At 34.6% G+C, this 17,094-nt stretch overlaps 1 long non-coding RNA gene and 1 other non-coding gene across 2 annotated transcripts; one reads left to right on the top strand and one right to left on the bottom strand.

Annotated features, from left to right (window-relative positions):
* Positions 1-13,647: 13,647 nt before the first annotated feature.
* On the top strand, positions 13,648-13,719 carry TRNAD-GUC (transfer RNA aspartic acid (anticodon GUC)). The gene has a single exon. It is a non-coding gene; the product is annotated as a tRNA-Asp (tRNA).
* Positions 13,720-13,933: 214 nt separating this feature from the next.
* Positions 13,934-16,373, bottom strand: LOC111988119 (uncharacterized). Its single transcript, XR_010627043.1, has 3 exons — positions 15,988-16,373; positions 15,476-15,557; positions 13,934-14,438 (listed from the first exon to the last, which is right to left on the bottom strand). It is a non-coding gene; the product is annotated as an uncharacterized LOC111988119 (long non-coding RNA).
* Between the last annotated feature and the right edge of the window lie 721 nt (positions 16,374-17,094).

The raw sequence follows: 17,094 nt of genomic DNA, 5'->3' as shown, positions 1-17,094 counted from the left end.
AGAAATTCTGCCTCAAGAACACAAGAAGAACATTCAAAGAAGTTCTTTAAAATTCTATTGGAATTAAGCTAAAAAGCCTCCATAAATTTCAACAAACCCCAAATCCTTGAAGCTCAACGAATCAAGTCTCTAAAGTCCAAAAGAACTTCAACCTAAAAGCCTTCACATTTGAAGACTTAAAGAATAATAAATCTTTAATAAACTCAAAGCTAGAGATTTGTTGTAAAGACCGTTCAATTCATCTTCCAACCAAAGTCAAGAAGATTTCTTATTTGAGTCAAGTTAAAAGAAAATAGAATCAGAGGGTATTCTTTTGTAAAAGAATTGAAATAGAGATTGTACTAATTATTCATCAATACAAATTTATATTTGCAAAGCATTTTTTTTTCAATTGTTTGATTTTCTACAATTGAGAATTTTGTGTTTACAAATTTCTGGCACGCCTGGTGGGACGATCTCTACCTCTCATCTATTCTTCATCAACTTGTCACATCTTTTGACACCCTATGGCTTCAAAGAAGACTCAAATAAACAATCCTCTTTTTGGAACAAGTGAAGTTGATCCTACAATAGATTCGAACTCTCATCAAGTTTTGATACTCCCTATACTAGACCCATGACAAGGGAAGGATAAAAGCCCTTGCAGAAGTCTATGCTTAAACAACACCCATACCCCAATCCTCGCCTGTTTTCAACACTTCTGAAACCCAAAAGTCACAAACAACCTCATCTACTCAAGGGGCAAGCAAAGATATAGTTATCCTCGTCAAAGAAATGTTGTCTCAACCAACTTTGTCACCAGAACCGATCCAAGAAGTTCCAATTGTTGAAAAAGAGAATGAATCACTTGATGGCTCTAAGTTCTCTTTTTTAGAAAATATTCCTACTTCTAAGCTTAGGGACTCCCCTCACTCTGTTAGTTCATTTGCCATTCTCGTCATGATGACTAACACATCTCTGGAGGAACAAGTCTCAACTATATCCCAAATTTTAGAAGAGCTAATGAAGTCCATGACAGAAAGGGAAGCATTGAGGGACACACAAATAATTTTCTTGATGGATAAGATGGGGAATACATCTGGACTAAATTGTGAAGATGAAAGTTTTAAGCCAAAACAAACCCATAATGAAAAACTCGAGAGTTCAACAAAGGATCTCAAACTCTGCAGATGGGTCTATCTCTTCTGACCAGCTCGAGTTAATCAAGGAAGCTATCAAAGACCAAGTTAGGGGTGGAAGTCAATCATCCATTGCCTATGCCAAACCATACACTCAAAGGATAGATCTCTTGAGGATGCCTCAAAACTATCAACCACCAAAGTTTCAACAGTTTAAAGGTAAAGGCAATCCAAGGTAGCATGTAGCTCATTTTGTGGAAAATAGTACTTATGGGGATCTCATGATCAAGCAATTTGTTCACTCTTTGAAAGGAAATGTGTTTAATTGGTATATTGATCTAGCGCCTAGCTCTATTGATACTTGGAATCAAATGGAAAAAGAATTCCTAAACCATTTCTATGGTACTTGACGTACTGTTAGTATGATAGAGCTCACCAATTCAAAGCAGGGGAAAGAAGAACCTGTCATTGATTACATTCAATGGTAGAGAAACCTTAGTCTTAATTGCAAGGATCAATTATCTGAAGCGTCTGTAATTGAGATATGTAGTCAAGGAATGAATTGGGCTATAAGCTAGATCCTTCAAGTAATAAAGCCTAAAACGAATTAGCAACACACGCCCATGAAATGGAGCTTAATATTGCTTCCAATGGTTACCAAGGCCTGCCTGTTCAAGAACCCCGCAAGGGGAGAGAAAGACAAGATACTCACAAAGGGGGCAAATTCCCTCTTAAACCAGAAAACAAGCAGTCTTTGATTGTAACTACTACTCCTCTCAAAGTTCCAGTTAAGCCCAAGATGAAAGAACAAACATCTGCTCTCACTTAAGATAAGAGAAGAAGAAGACCAACGTTACAAGAGATGCAAGAAAAGCAATATCCATTCCCTGATTCCAATATCTTCAAAATGTTGGATCATTTACTTGAGTTGAAGTTGATTGAGCTACCAAAGATGAAACGTCCTGAAGAGGCCAACCAAACGAATGATTCTAAGTATTGCAAGTATCATCGCCTCATAGGCCACCCCATAAAGCAATGCTTTGTGTTGAAAGATAAAATCATAGAGCTAGCCCATTAAGGAAAGATCACATTTGATGATGAAGTTGTGACTGCCAATCTAGCCATGGTGGCCTCAACAACTATTTCTACTTTTCTCACCATTCAATTTGGTTCATTTGAGCCTATTGAGGTGAAAGTACCTTTCTCCCCAGTACCAATTCCCGAGAATTATATCTTTTCATCTCTTATATGCTATCAAGTGAGTGGTGAAGAAAAATCTTCAGATAGTGAGGAAGAAACAGAGCGAGCTATTGTGTATAGAGCATACTGGTCTTTAATCATTTTCACTAATGATGATCGTTTGTTGGGATCTAAGATTCACAATCGTCCCTTATTTGTGACTAGCTACATTTGAGAACAAAAATTCAATCGTATCCTTATTGATGGTGGATTTGCAGTCAACATTTTGCCACTCAAAATATTTAAAGAGCTCGAAATCTCCTTGGAAGAACTACTTCCCAGTAAATTGATGATTCAAGGCTTTAATCAAGGTGGAAAAAAAGCTATTGGGAATATTAGGCTTTATATGCTCGTTGGTGAGATGGAATCAAGTGCACTCTTCCATGTCAATAATGCCAAGACCACTTACAAACTACTTATTGGAAGATCATGGTTACATGAGTATGGTGTTGTGTCATCTACGTATCACCAATGCCTTAAATATTTCCAAGATAGACAAGTTAAAAAGAGAGTAGCTGATCACAAGCCCTTTACTGTAGCTGAATCACATTTTGCTAATGCAATATTTTATTTGAAAGATGATACGCTAGAAGAAGCACAAGTCGTTGCTTCACCATCTAGCAAATAAGTAAACCTCCACTCCAAAACTTCAAGGATTGACTCTCCAATTGAGGAGAAGGAAACCAAGAAAATAAAGACTTCTATAAAAGATAAGAAGCATCATGCTTTTAAAGTAACTAAGGTAGCTCCTGTGTTACATTATATCCCAATCACCAAAAGAAAAGAGGGTCAATCCCCATTTTTAGGAGATGAAGAGTCAATATTGGAAGACTTGCAAGGACTAACTCTTCCAGTTGCTAAAATCACAAAACCAAGAATCTCAAGCCAACCATTGAAAAGGTTCATAAGACCATCCTAATGACTGATTGTTGAGCATGGGACTCTGCCCACCAAACGAACCAAAGAGGGTTTTGACCCTAATGCATATAGACTTATGGCTAAAGCTGGTTATGACCATGAGAAGCCAAGTGGTTTGGGTAAGCTCATCCCTGAAGCCTCTGTAAAAGAAAAACATATGGTGTTGAAAGCCAAAGGTTTTGGTGTAACAAGTTCTAAGGTTGGAATTGGATACACTCCACCAACTCCTGTTCATATTCTCATCCGAAAAGCTAGTGATTCAATAATTTCAGCAAACTATGAGGAAGAAGAACAATCTTCGAACCTATCAAGGAAATCATATGTCTTTGACCGCATTGGGCAACCCACTTCCCATATCTTAGTCTTTGATAGGTTGGGGACACAAGAAGATAACTCTATTATTGGCACTCAAGGTTCTATTTTCGCAAGATTCAGTCACTCAACTCCTTCTCAAGTTGGCACTCAAGGTTCAGTTCTCACAAGGCTCAGTCATTCAATCTCTTCTCAACTCTCAAAAGATTTGAAGGCAAAGTGAGAGCAGAACAAGAGGACAAATTTCCTCACTAGAGATGCTAATGACACACTTATTGTTGATCAAGATTCAAATGAGATTCAAAGCTCCATTCCATCTCGTATGAAACGTAGAACCATTTGGGAAGTAAATACTGGAGAAGCTCTAACTGCAAAAAGGCGTACAATGGTGATCACAAATCAAGAAGTCGAAGATGATGTTGTTACTTCAATGAATCATGTAACAATCATTGAAGACACAAAAGAAGAGCCCCCTATTGAAGAAAATGTTGAGGATTCTCCACCCATATTTGAAGAAGGCATACAAGCTACAGTTGATGAATTGAAGGAAATCAACACTAATACAGCTGAAAGACGTTTTGAGAATTGGCCTTATCAACGGCAAGTTTTTGAAGCATTACTATTCTTGAAGTTTGAAACACTTCTTGGTAAGAGCCTAAACTGCCTACCTTAACATTTGAAGGGTACATGATGTTTTCCCATTAGTCTTGAATGTGTTCACATGTAAAAAATAATAATATTTCTTGAATTATATGATGACTTAATGCCTCTCAAAGGGTACATAGGCAGCTTGGTATTCTATGCTAAGTTCAGTCACATGTCAAAAAAAAATAATATTTCTTGATGATGATTCAATCTCTCTTAAGTGGTACACAAGTAACTTGGTATGTCACACTAAATACAATCATAGTTTTGGGTGAACGTCACTACGAGAAAGTCGCTATAAGAAGACAACGATACCGTATGAAGGCAAACATCACTGTGACATTGCTACCAAAAGGAATGCAAAGTCACCATGAAAGCAAACATCATTGTGAGAATGTTGCTTGGCGTCTACAAAATGTGGTTTCTCTCTCATCTTTAAAGTCTAGCTGCCTTTCATGGTTAAAGTCTTGGTGGTATCCCCTTAAGTCTTCAAAGACTTGGTGGTACCTCCATGCATCTTCAAAGACTTGATGGCCTTCTCCTTCGTTGCTTGGATGATAAGGAAGCTGCCAAGGCACTTGAAAAAGTTCATGTAGGCATTCGTGGTGCTCATCAATCTGGTCCAAAACTTCATTTTCAAATTAAGTGGATGGGTTATTATTGGCCCACTATGATCAAAGTTTGTATGAATTATGCAAAAAGATGTTCAGGATGTCAATTCCATGTAAATTTCATTCATCAACCTCCAGAACCCTTACATCCTACCGTAGCTTCATGGCCATTTGATGCTTGGGGATTAGATGTGGTTGGACCATTAATCCAAAGTCCTTTGGTGGACATTCATCTATCTTGACTGTGACAGATTATTTCTCCAAATGGACTGAAACTATTGTATTTTGAGAAGTGAAGAAAGAAACTGTTGTGAACTTCATCAAAAGAAACATCATCTTTAGATATGGTGTACCGTGTTATATAATCATTGATAATGGGAAAGAATTCTACAACAAGTTGATGGACAAGCTTTGCAATGATTTTGGTAATGCTCCAACCAATGGTCTTGCAGAAGCCTTTAACAAAACTCTATGCAATCTATTCAAGAAAGTTGTAGGGAAGTCAAAAAGAGATTGGCATGAAAGAGTTGAAGAAGCTTTGTGGGCTTATCGCACAACATACTGAACACCTACCCATGCCACGCCCAACTCTCTTGTTTATAGGGTAGAAGCTGTTTTACCACTTGAACGCCAAATCCCTTTATTAAGAATTGTCATTCAAGGCCTCTCTAATGAGGACAATGTTCTTCTATGACTTGAAGAATTAGAAGGTTTGGATGAAAAAAAGGCTTGAGGCACAACAACGCCTTGAGTGTTATCAAGCTCGCAATTCTAGGACTTTTGACAAAAAGGTTCGTCCTTAATCTTTCCAAGTTGGAGATTTGGATCTTGTTGTGCGAAGACCCATCATCATCACTCATTGCACCAAGAATAAGTTTGTGTCAAAATAGGATGGACCATATGTTGTTCAAGAAGCCTATACAAATGACGCATATAAGTTGGTTACTGCAGATGGTTTGAGAATTGGTCCTATCAACGGCAAATTCTTGAAACATTACTATGCTTGAAGTTTGAAATGCTCCTTGGCAAGAGTCTAAAACTACCTACTTCAACACTTAAAAAGTACATGATGTTCTCCCATTACTTTTGAAAGTGTTCATAAATTATTTATAAAAAAAAAAAGTGCCCGCTAGGTTGAAAACATTTTAAAAGGTGACTTTGGCAAAAGTTAGGGTATTCAAAGCTTGCTAGGTTGAAAACCTTTAAAAAGGCAACCTAGGCAAAAATTAGAGCAAAAACAAAAAACAAAACAAAACAAAAAAAAAAAAAAAAAAACCTTTGAACTACGTGGTGACTTGATCCCTCTCAAGGGGTATATAAGCAGCTGTATTTTGTACTAATTTTAGTCACGTCTCAAACCAAAAAACCCTTTGAACTACCTGGTGACTTGATCCCTTTGAAGAGATACGTAGGCAGCTTAGTATTTTGTACTAAGTTCGGTCACGTCTCAAACCAAAAAACCCTTTGAACTACATGGTGACTTGATCCCTTTCAAAGGGTACGTAGGCAGCTTAGTATTTTTTTGAAAGTACTCACTTGAGATGCGGGATTTGGTTTATCCATCTCTCTCAAATGTGTAAATTTTTTCTTCTTCTTCTTTTTTTTTTTTTTTTTTTTTTTTAGAAATAATTTTGAAAACTAACTTTCGCTTGGTTTATCCATCTCTCTCAAATGTGTAAATTTTTTCTTCTTCTTCTTTTTTTTTTTTTTTTTTTTTTTTAGAAATAATTTTGAAAACTAACTTTCGCTTCTTTTCCTCTTCTATTTTTTTTAGCATGTCCAAACCTTTTTCTTCGAAAATTCATATATTGCCAACAAACCGGCCCTATTCATTTATTCGGAGAAAGACAACATAGAAGCGAAGCCTACAACTCTAATCACCCGTCCTCCCATCATTGGGAAGTTTTCACCAAAATGGGACTGTGATATATGTCCACCTAACTTGCCGCAATGGTCACAAGCTTCTCCCCAAAATATTGATGCAAGTGCGACACTTCTACTCGCTTCCCAACACACAAACATTGTGAGTACAAGACCAAACCCATCTCTAGGACGAGAAATAATTGCGGGTCGAACCAACTAGGAGTACTCCTTCAACATGAATGGAGGAATTTCCTTTATTCCATTATATTGGGAATGGTTGGAAAATGTGCTCAGTCGATGCAAGGGACTCCTTAATGATGCCAACCTTAGTGAAGCTGTTTTTAGTTCCTTGTTCACGTATGATTACAATGAACATCTTGTGAAAGAGTTTTGTGAATGTTGGAGTCCAATGACAAATATTTTTTTGCCCATTCTTCTTTGCAGTGGGGACCACTTCATCATAAAAAATTCCCCTCAACCTTAGTGAAGCTATTTTCACTTCCTTGTTCACGTATGATTACAATGAACATCTTGTGAAAGAGTTTTGTGAATGTTGGAGTCCAATGACAAATATTTTTTTGCCTATTCTTCTTTGCAGTGGGGACCACTTCATCATAAAAAAGTCCTCTAATTGGCTTATGCAAATCTCACATTGTAAATTTCTCCAACCAAGTATGCAAAGTATTTGTCATTGGACTCCAACATTCACAAAACGTTTTCACAAGATGTTCATTGTAATCATACGAGAACAAGGAAGCGAAAACAGCTTCACTAAGGTTGGCATCATTAAGGAGTCCCTTACATTTCCTGAATACGTCTTCCAACCTTTCCTAATATAATGGAATAAAGGAAATTCCTCCATTCTCGTTGAAGGAGTACTCCCAGTTGGTTCAACCTGCAATTATTTCTCGTCCCAGAGATAGTTATGGTCTCGTACTCGAAATGTTTGTGTGGTGGGAAGCGATTAGAAGTGTCGCACTTGCATCAATATTTTGGAGAGCAGCTTGTGACCACCGCGGCAAGTTAGGTGGACATATATCACAATCCCATTTTGGTGAAAATTCACCAATAATGGGAGGACGGGTGATTAGAGTCGTAGGCTTCACTTCTCTGTTGTCTTTCTCCAAATAAATGAATAGGGCCGGTTCGTTGCCAATATATGAATCTTCAAAGAAAAATGTTTGGACACGCTAAAAAAAAGAGGAAAAGAAGCAAAAGTCAATTTTCACAATTATTTTTAAAGAAACCAAAAAAAAAAAAAAAAAATTACACATTTGAGAGAAATGAATAAACCAAGTCCTGCATCTCAAGTGAGTACTTTCAAATCTTAATACTTGAGAGAGATGGATAAACCAAGTCCCACATCTCAAGTAAGTACCTTCAAAAAAATCACACACTTGAGAGAGATGGATAAACCAAACCCTGCATCTCAAGTGAGTACTTTTAAATCTTAATACTTGAGAGAGATGGATAAACCAAGTCCCACATCTCAAGTAAGTACTTTCAAAAAAATTAAACACACTTGAGAGAGATGGATATACCAAATCCTACATCTCAAGTAAGTAGTTGAGAGAGATGGATAAACCAAGTCCCACATCTCAATTGAGTACTTTCAAATCTTAATACTTGAGAGAGATGGATAAACCAAATCCCGCATCTCAAGTAAGTAGTATGTCAACAGAAAGTCACAAACATGTAGGAAGAAAATATTGCATAAAAAAATAAATAATAAAAAAGAGTACAAGAATGTACCTCTCGAAGAGGGGGTTCCATACTCGAGCTTGTGCAAAATTTGACACAGTTGCGATGGTCTTGTGAAACTTAGTGCAAGGTTCTTTAGAAACAATGAAAATTGTGAAGACAGATACTACAATAAGAAAAAAAAGTCATGAGCACGGTCTACAAAAAATATACACGAGGTTACAATAAATAAATAAATAAATAAAAAAAGATCATACCGTGCTACCTGACTAAGAAAGGAAGAAAAAAAAAACCTATGCCTTCTTCAAGATTTTTTTTTTTTTTTCTTGAGATGTCCGAACTTATGCACTATGCGAGGAAAATTGTGAACTATGTGGGGCTGGGGCTGCCCTTTTATAGTGCTGGTCAAAGAGAGTTTAATTGCAACTAAAACTCATCTACTTAAGACCGGATTGGCCAGCAAAAGAAGTCAAAATGAAGGAGAATTCTTGTATCTAATGAAGGGATAAGGCATTGTGAGTTCCATTGTCCTACTTGGAATTAAACTCTTAAGTAATTTTTAGTTGCAACAGACATTAACTCCTACTTGTCATAAAAAGATACCAAGCATGTGTTTGGCTACTAATTGAAAAGCCAGTTTATTTTACTGTTTATTTTATTTTTGCTACTATTCATGAGCCCTGCTATACTTTTCGATACTATTTATAAGTCTCACTGTACTATTTCAGCAAACTTTTACCTTTATCTACAGTACTTTCAGCAAAAAGTTTTCAATTTCAACAAAATAAGCGGATCCTAAACATATCAGAAGATAATAATTTAAAAATAATCATCATTGCAAGTTGGGACTTCTCCAAAAGATAGAGTCTCAGTCCTTATATAGCTGGGACGTTGGCTGATTGATATTAAGCTTTTTAAAGTTCTCTCTAAATCCTTTTCGAAGTCATCTAGTCATAGTTTAACTAGGAAAAGAAGTCCTCCTCGTGGAGTCATATTGGCATGAGAATGTTGGATGATATCTAGTCAAATACCAATTTAGATAATTCCAAACAGATCAAAAGATAATAATTTAAAAATAATCATCATTGCAAGTTGGGACTTCACCAAAGGATAGAGTCTCAGTCCTTATATAGCTAGGACGTTGGCTGATTGATATTAAGAGCATGTTTGGCACCACCATTTTTCATCACTCAATTTCCGTCACTCAATTTCCATCACTCATCACTCATCACTCAATACTCACCACTCATCACTTAAAATACCCCACTCCGTTTGGCACCATCACTCAATATTTTTCAACTATTTGTGGGACCCACACACTGACCCAATGTCAGCTGACTTTCTCTCTCTCTCTCTCTCTTTTTTCTTTTTTTTCTTTTTCCCCTACCTCTTCCCTTCGTTTTTCTCTTTGTTTTCCCTTGTTTTTCTCTGCAACAGCAACATCAACAACGGCGACAACTTTGACGAACTCGAGAAGAAAAAAAAAGAATGGAAACCCAGTGGAAAAAAAAATGCCCAAGCCCAGAAACCAACGTGAAAAGAAAAGTTGTTTTCAGTTTCCACAACTCATAACTCAAAAAGTAGAGAATTGAGAGATGAAAACAGAGTTATGGAAACAGAGTATTGGTGCAGCCAAACAAGTATTTTGCAATGGGTCCCACTATTTTTGAGAATTGAGTTATGGAAACAGAGAATTGAGTTATGGAAACAGAGAATTGAGTCATGAAAACTGATGAACCAAATAGCCTCTAAACTTTTTAAATTTCTCTCTAACTCCTTTTCGAAGTCATCTAGTCAGAGTTTGACTAGGAAAAGAAGTCCTCCTCGTGGAGTCATATTGGCATGAGAATGTTTGATGATATCTAGTCAAATACCAATTTAGATAGGAAAGGAAATCGAAATTATCAGGAGATTTCTCCTTTATTTGATATTGGAATCTATAAAGCATTATAAGTTAGTGTCCCATTTAGAGTAAAGATTTGAAGTGGTGAAAGGTACTTATCCGAAATTTAGTTCTATTGGAACTCTATGAATGAGTAACATTAGAACTCTTTTAAGTCTTGATATACCTCACCACCGCGCACCCTTGGTGCAGTGGTCACTTCACAAATATAAGTGCTTGTGAGGTGTAGGGGGTAAGGGCCGGGGTTCAAGTCTCTAGGAGGGAGTTTCATACACATATACACTTAGATTAGGCTAAAGTAGAAATTCTATCTTATATTAAAAAATAAAATAAAAAATAAAAAAGTCTTGATATACCTCAACCAATGGATGTGAACGTGGCTACTATTACATTAGACAATCTCTACTTGGGCAGTGATCCAACAGTGGGATCATTGTGATATGGGGAAAAGAGGTATGTATATATGAAAGGTGTTGAAATTAATTGCATCAAAGCATGAAATCTGTCAAGACTTGACCACTTTTCACGCTCAAAATTGTGGACATAATCAAGTCTTGAGGGGCATTTGTAGGAGGTAAAAATTTTAAGCCAATCATAAAATGCCATATTAAATTTAGTGACAAATTCTAAATTAATATGTCATTAAATTAGATAAATCAAGTATTGACATGTGTCATTTAATATGATATTTATCCTAATTAAATAGAGATGAATATCTTGATGATAATTATTCTAATTAAATAGAGATAAATATTTCAATTAAATTGAAATGATAATAGTTAATCATTATCACTATTAAAAGAAATAAAAAATAGATCTATAAGGAAGTCAATCCCAAGTGGGACTTATCCTTTGAAACCACTATAAATAGAGGGCATAGAAGACTTGAAGACCATTCAATTCATAGAATCAGAGGGTATTCTTTTATAAAAAAAATTGAAATAGAGATTGTACTCATTATTCATCCATACAAATTTATAATTGCAAAGCATATTTTTTTTCAGTTGTTTGATTCTGCAATTGAGAAATTTTGTGTTTACAATGAGCTTTAAATCAATTAACTTACCCTTTTGTTTTTGAGGAAGAATGTCCAAATTAACTCGTGGATCATTGTAATGGCCTCTTAAGAATCCTATTAACTATCAAAATCATAGAATTTTTAACCGACATTTTGTTTTTGTTGGTAGATTTAAGTGTCCCTAAGTTTATTTCTGGGTTGTATAAGTTTCGTAACAATCTGTTGAGGATGATAAATATTTGGGCATATAAGATGCAATGACGTTGGAAGTTCTAGGCTTGTAGATATGACGATCAATTACTTTACCCTATTGTTTGATGCTGAAAGCCCAAAGTCATTGGTCATAAATTGGGACAAAATTGGGAAATGCCCCGTTTGGGTAAAAATAGCAGCATAATGCCCTTTTCTCCAAACTATATAGGGAAATGCCCCTCTTTTGTAACTCGATTTTCTCAAAATCGAGTTAGGCCCTATAGCGGCGTTTTTTAGGAGCCTATAGTGACGTTTTTAGGACCTATAGTGGCGTTTTTTAACTCGATTTATAAGAAATCGAGTTATAGGTAAAAAAAATAAAAAAAAATTGCCTATAACTCGATTTTATGGAAATCGAGTTACAAAACGTCACTATAGATCCTGAAAATGTCACTATAGGTTCTTAAAAACGCCGCTATAGGGCTCTAGAATTTTTTTTTTATAACTCGATTTTGAAAAAATCGAGTTACAAAAGAGAGGCATTTCCCTATATAGTTTGGAGAAAAGGGCATTATGCTGCTATTTTTACCCAAATTGGGCATTTCCCAATTTTGTCCTCATAAATTGGCTAGGAACATGTTTGTATGTCTGAATATATGGATGTGAATTTACGCACTTTGTTGTATTTTATATTGCTTGTTTTTCATTTTATCATATTGTTGTGATTTTTAAAGTATTATTACATTCTGAGTTAAAAAATTGGGTTTGACTTATTTCCAGTACTTTTTTAAAATGAATTTCCTTTTGTTTTAAATAAATTTCCACATTTTATTTAGTAAGTAGGTGATATACATCACCTACTTACTAAGTAAAATGTGGAAATTAAAACTTACTAACACTTGTGATTGTATATTTAAAACAAAATGACATGTCTAAACAAAAGGACATATCTAGTTAAAAAAAGTCTAATTTATTGTCTAGTTAAAAGACTGTCACAACAAATTTTTTAGGGTTTGGTTTACTTCCATTAATGGAGGTAAACCAAACCCTAAAAAATATCCAAACCCTAAAAAATTTGTTGTCTAGCTTTGTTTAGATAATTTATGTCAAAAGCCCAATTTAGGTAGATTCAATTGGATTTTATTTTATTTTTATAAATGATAAGGAAATATACACATAAAAAAAATAAATAATAAATAAATAAATAAAACTTGCACAAAATGAAAGAAAGTAAATTTGAACTTTGTCTCTCTCAATATCACTTAACCTACAAGATATTGAAGAAATTATATAAGAATAGTAATAGTATTTTTAGGACTCTCTTTAATTTCAGTTTTTATAGATCTCATCCTTCTCTTCTTAATAAAATTTAGGGTTCCTACTTTTTCCGTTTCATTATTTTACTATTATATTTATTAAATTGGTTTTAGGTTTAAAAGTTTAAGGATAACTATAGAATATTTCCGGATCATAATAAATGTTTATTTCATTCTCTCATATAATATCAAGGTAAGTTCTACTATTCATATAAGAAGAGAAAGTATGCATCTATTAAGAAATACTAGTATGTAGCCTTGTGCATATGCATAGGTAGAATTAAAAATTTTAGAAGATGTTCAAATTATACATAGTAACAGTTTACATTTTTTTAAACCATATATTTCTAAAAAATGTAATGGTTTCTCATATATATATATATATGATTTAGAATTTAATTGGTTTTAAACTTTTTGGTTTTTGCATCCAATAATTCAATTGCCACAAAAATAAAAAAAAACTTATATGAATACATGGCGAAAAATTAGATTCCAATTGAAATCCAATTTAGAATCTAATTGGATTTGGACTCTTAAATTTTTACACTTAATAATTCACTTAACACAAAATAAAAATTATATTTTTCTTTAAAAAAACTTTAAATTTGAATGTGATAATTTGTAAATTTGGGAACTAAAATTTTTTTTTTTTTTAATTTCAAGAGCTCCTTTATCGTTTCAGTTGCTCTAGTAGCCTCTAGTGTTTATTTTACTGATTCTGCACACTCTTAAAGTCTAAAGTTCTTACCCAATTTATGACTGTTTTCGTTTCTGTATAATATTCTAAAGAGAATCAATTGTACATCAACGGGTCGTTGTAGTATAGTGGTGAGTATTCCCGCCTGTCACGCGGGTGACCCGGGTTCGATCCCCGGCAACGGCGATACTTGTTTTTGCTTTTGCAATTATGCGCCTGTTTGTCCATTTCTTTCGCCTTGTTTTTTGTTATGATCTTATTAAAACAGGGCCACCTGTCCACAACGTTATGTAATGTTGTCGTCTCAAAATTATCTCTAAACCCAACAATTGTGGTGCTTGTGAAACACATTACTAGTTTTTATACTAAAATGTGTGAGAAAAAAAATACTCTTTTCACCTATTGCAAGTTATGAAAAATTGTATAAAATCAGGTATGTACATAGGATAGGCTTATTGAAGCTGAAAATAATAAAATAACTTTCCAGCCCAACCACGCAAAAGCTCATTAGCCTTTTAATGTATTGTGTCATTTTTCACTCTAATTGAAGTCATTTTATAAAACCGAATTACAAGTTCCAAGTTTCCAACTTCGAATTAAAAAAAGTTTGACATATACCGCTTCTGGTATAGATTTTGATGGCCATCAGATAGTGTAACAAATTAAATTCTTCAGCATATGGTACCTAGATGATAGACTATATACTATACACGTTTATGTTTGATCAGCCAAATGGTTGCCAAAGCAAGTTGATCTGAAAGTTTTGAGAAGGTAAGTTAATGGACGACACTCTTGGTTCATCTCGCTCTTATTAGGGGGATCATTTTCCACTTTCCAATGAAGTCCCAGATCTGCCTTCATAATCACCTGTCTATTGTGCACATCAACTGTATACTCTTTTAATCCTGCATATTAGTGTATAACAAACATTAAACTCCATAGCGAGTGTTCAAACTAAATATCTGATAATGAGATTTCTACTGTTATATGTAGCATGTATACATCTCTTTTCCTTTTTTTTTTTCTTTTTTTTTTCTTTCCCTATTTAGTGGCTAACTATATAGATATTGTATTGATCAAAGAAATGTACTAATTTCATTGTATAACATCAATTGCAAGGGCAGTAATTAAATATTTTTTTCAGGAAATTTAGTCCTGACAATAATTATCTCATATATCAAATAGTATATGTGTATTCATTCTCACAATATTTGTGAGATGCACAATTATATAGAATCAATATATCCATACGCTATAAGAGAAATAATGTATATATCCGAAATCGCCTCATCTTTATTCAACCCGATTTCGGATGGAATTTCTTTGCCTAAATCTTGTCACTTAAGATTTTCAAATGCTTGGAATTACTTCACCCATCCACCAAAATTCTTTTTTCTCGTGGATTTGAGTAGACCAATAATTTTCCATACTTTTAGTCTTTTACTATTATTTAATAAACAAATTCAGAATTAATCTTATTACAAGTTATTAAACATAATACACTGCATATCAAGTTTCAACACTACAAGCTAGTAGTAGCTACCAATATTTTTAGGTCGACTCGAGTAGACCAATAATTTTCTACTTTTTCAGTTTTCTATTATTTAATAAACAAATTGAGAATTAATCTTATTACAAGCCGTTAAATATTATATACTACAAATCAAGTTGCAGCACTACAAGCCGCCAGTCCAATAAACAATAAAATAAGAAGAGAATCATTCAAAAAAATTAAATATATTTTAATATACTTTTATTATATTTAAATCCAGTTCAGATAGAAGAATCATCCCACGCTCTGTCCCAACAAATGGGACAGGGTGTCCACAAGAAGGAGCCAAATCATCATCCCTCACTAATTGAGTAATTGTTGTCTTTTATTGGTTTCTTGCCTTGCACATCAGGACATGTGATGTGATAAAACACTAACGGAATTTCTTACCGGTCATTTTGGAAGCAACTTGGGAGACTCTTTGCCGACAACGTTTACATCCCATGTTTGCAGTCAGCACTACAACCTGAAACTATAGATAGAAATTAGAACATCTCTAATGAAAAAAGCATAAACACAGCTATGCTATGTGTACAGTAAAATTGGGAATTTAATTGCTAAGTTGGCTATCTCCAAAAAGCACAAAGGAAAATAGAGTGGCTGTACAACCAGAAAGAAGAATTGGCTATTACTGTGCAGCCAATCAGTTACTCAAATTCAAAGGAACTTAAGATGCACAAGGGGAATCCCTACCACTTCGAAACAATTTTTGTTTCTCAATATAAATTGATTAACAAGCGGGGACAGAGAAACATGTGATGAGAAATTCAATTTACAAAAACCAGAGTCATTGTAGCCACACAAGAACAACACTGGAGCCACGAGAATTGAACATGTAGAACATCAAAAAGAATTTTCATTACGAATTCAACATGAGAATAAAAGAGAAAGATGAATCCTACCGAAGGGGGCGTCAAATTCTCCGTGTATAAGAGTGATTTCTCGTTTAGTATTGGCATCATGGCATTGCCGGAGAGCTCTCTCCCTGTTTCTTTTATGTGGTAATGAATAACGATGAGCTTAATTGGTCTTCTCCTTTGCTTGGTCAACTCTATTTGTATATATCTGTGCACGAGATTCCCACATGCAAAACTGAATTCAACTTTGTCACCATCAACATCACCAACTGATTTCAACGATTTTCCAGGCTCTCTATTGACATTGCTATTGAAAAGGGAGCTGTTATAGCGGATTGGGCATGGTCAAGCCCACCACATTAATAAGTTGGCTGCTCTTGCACCCAAGATTCCTAATATGACTGACTTTGGGCTTCATGTTCTAATAAGTCCTTGTCTTGCACATGTATTTTTATAGTAAAAGTGAAGATAAGATCGGAATCAAAGAGCTAGTTAACATTTTAGAAATTTGGTGGTCTATAATCGATCTCACACCAAAGTCGGTATGGGAAAAATGATTCTAAAGTTCAGTTAACAGATAAAACAGTATAGGAATTTTTGGGACTTTGTCGTTAGCCTGCCACAACAAGTAAAAGAATTTCGGACCCAGCTTACCAGCAAATAACAATAAGGTTATCCCATCCATCTACCCCAAAACTAGTTACATAGGCCACCATTATCCACCAAGTGACTTGTGGTCACCCATTCAACCACTCTACATAGCGTGCAAGACATTCTGTCGTATAGACAATTTATTCTTTAACAATGACAATCAATTAAAATATAAATCAGATGTATGTGCTTTAGCCTGAACAGCACAGAAACGTTTCTTTTATTTTATTTTATCTTACCCTAGTAAAGAAAAGCACTAATGTATCATTCCACCCAACCCTTAGGACTAGAGAATTCCAGAATTTAAAAAACAATTAGAGGACTTTCATCTATAATTTACACGGGTGCTTAGAGGCTCTTTTATTTTTTTGGTAAGGTTTAATTTAGAGCATCTATTATAATTTCGGATCACTACATTTTCCAATAACAAAAAAAAAAAAAAAAAAAAAAAAAAAACTAGGGGGGGGATGAGTATTATGTGTGGTGAAATAATTTTTCATC

Source organism: Quercus suber, unplaced genomic scaffold, assembly GCF_002906115.3.
Source record: "Quercus suber isolate HL8 unplaced genomic scaffold, Cork oak 2.0 scaffold_963, whole genome shotgun sequence".
Lineage (NCBI taxonomy): Eukaryota > Viridiplantae > Streptophyta > Magnoliopsida > Fagales > Fagaceae > Quercus > Quercus suber.
The sequence above is the reverse complement of the archived record's forward strand: the minus strand, read 5'-3'. Positions and strand labels throughout refer to the sequence as shown.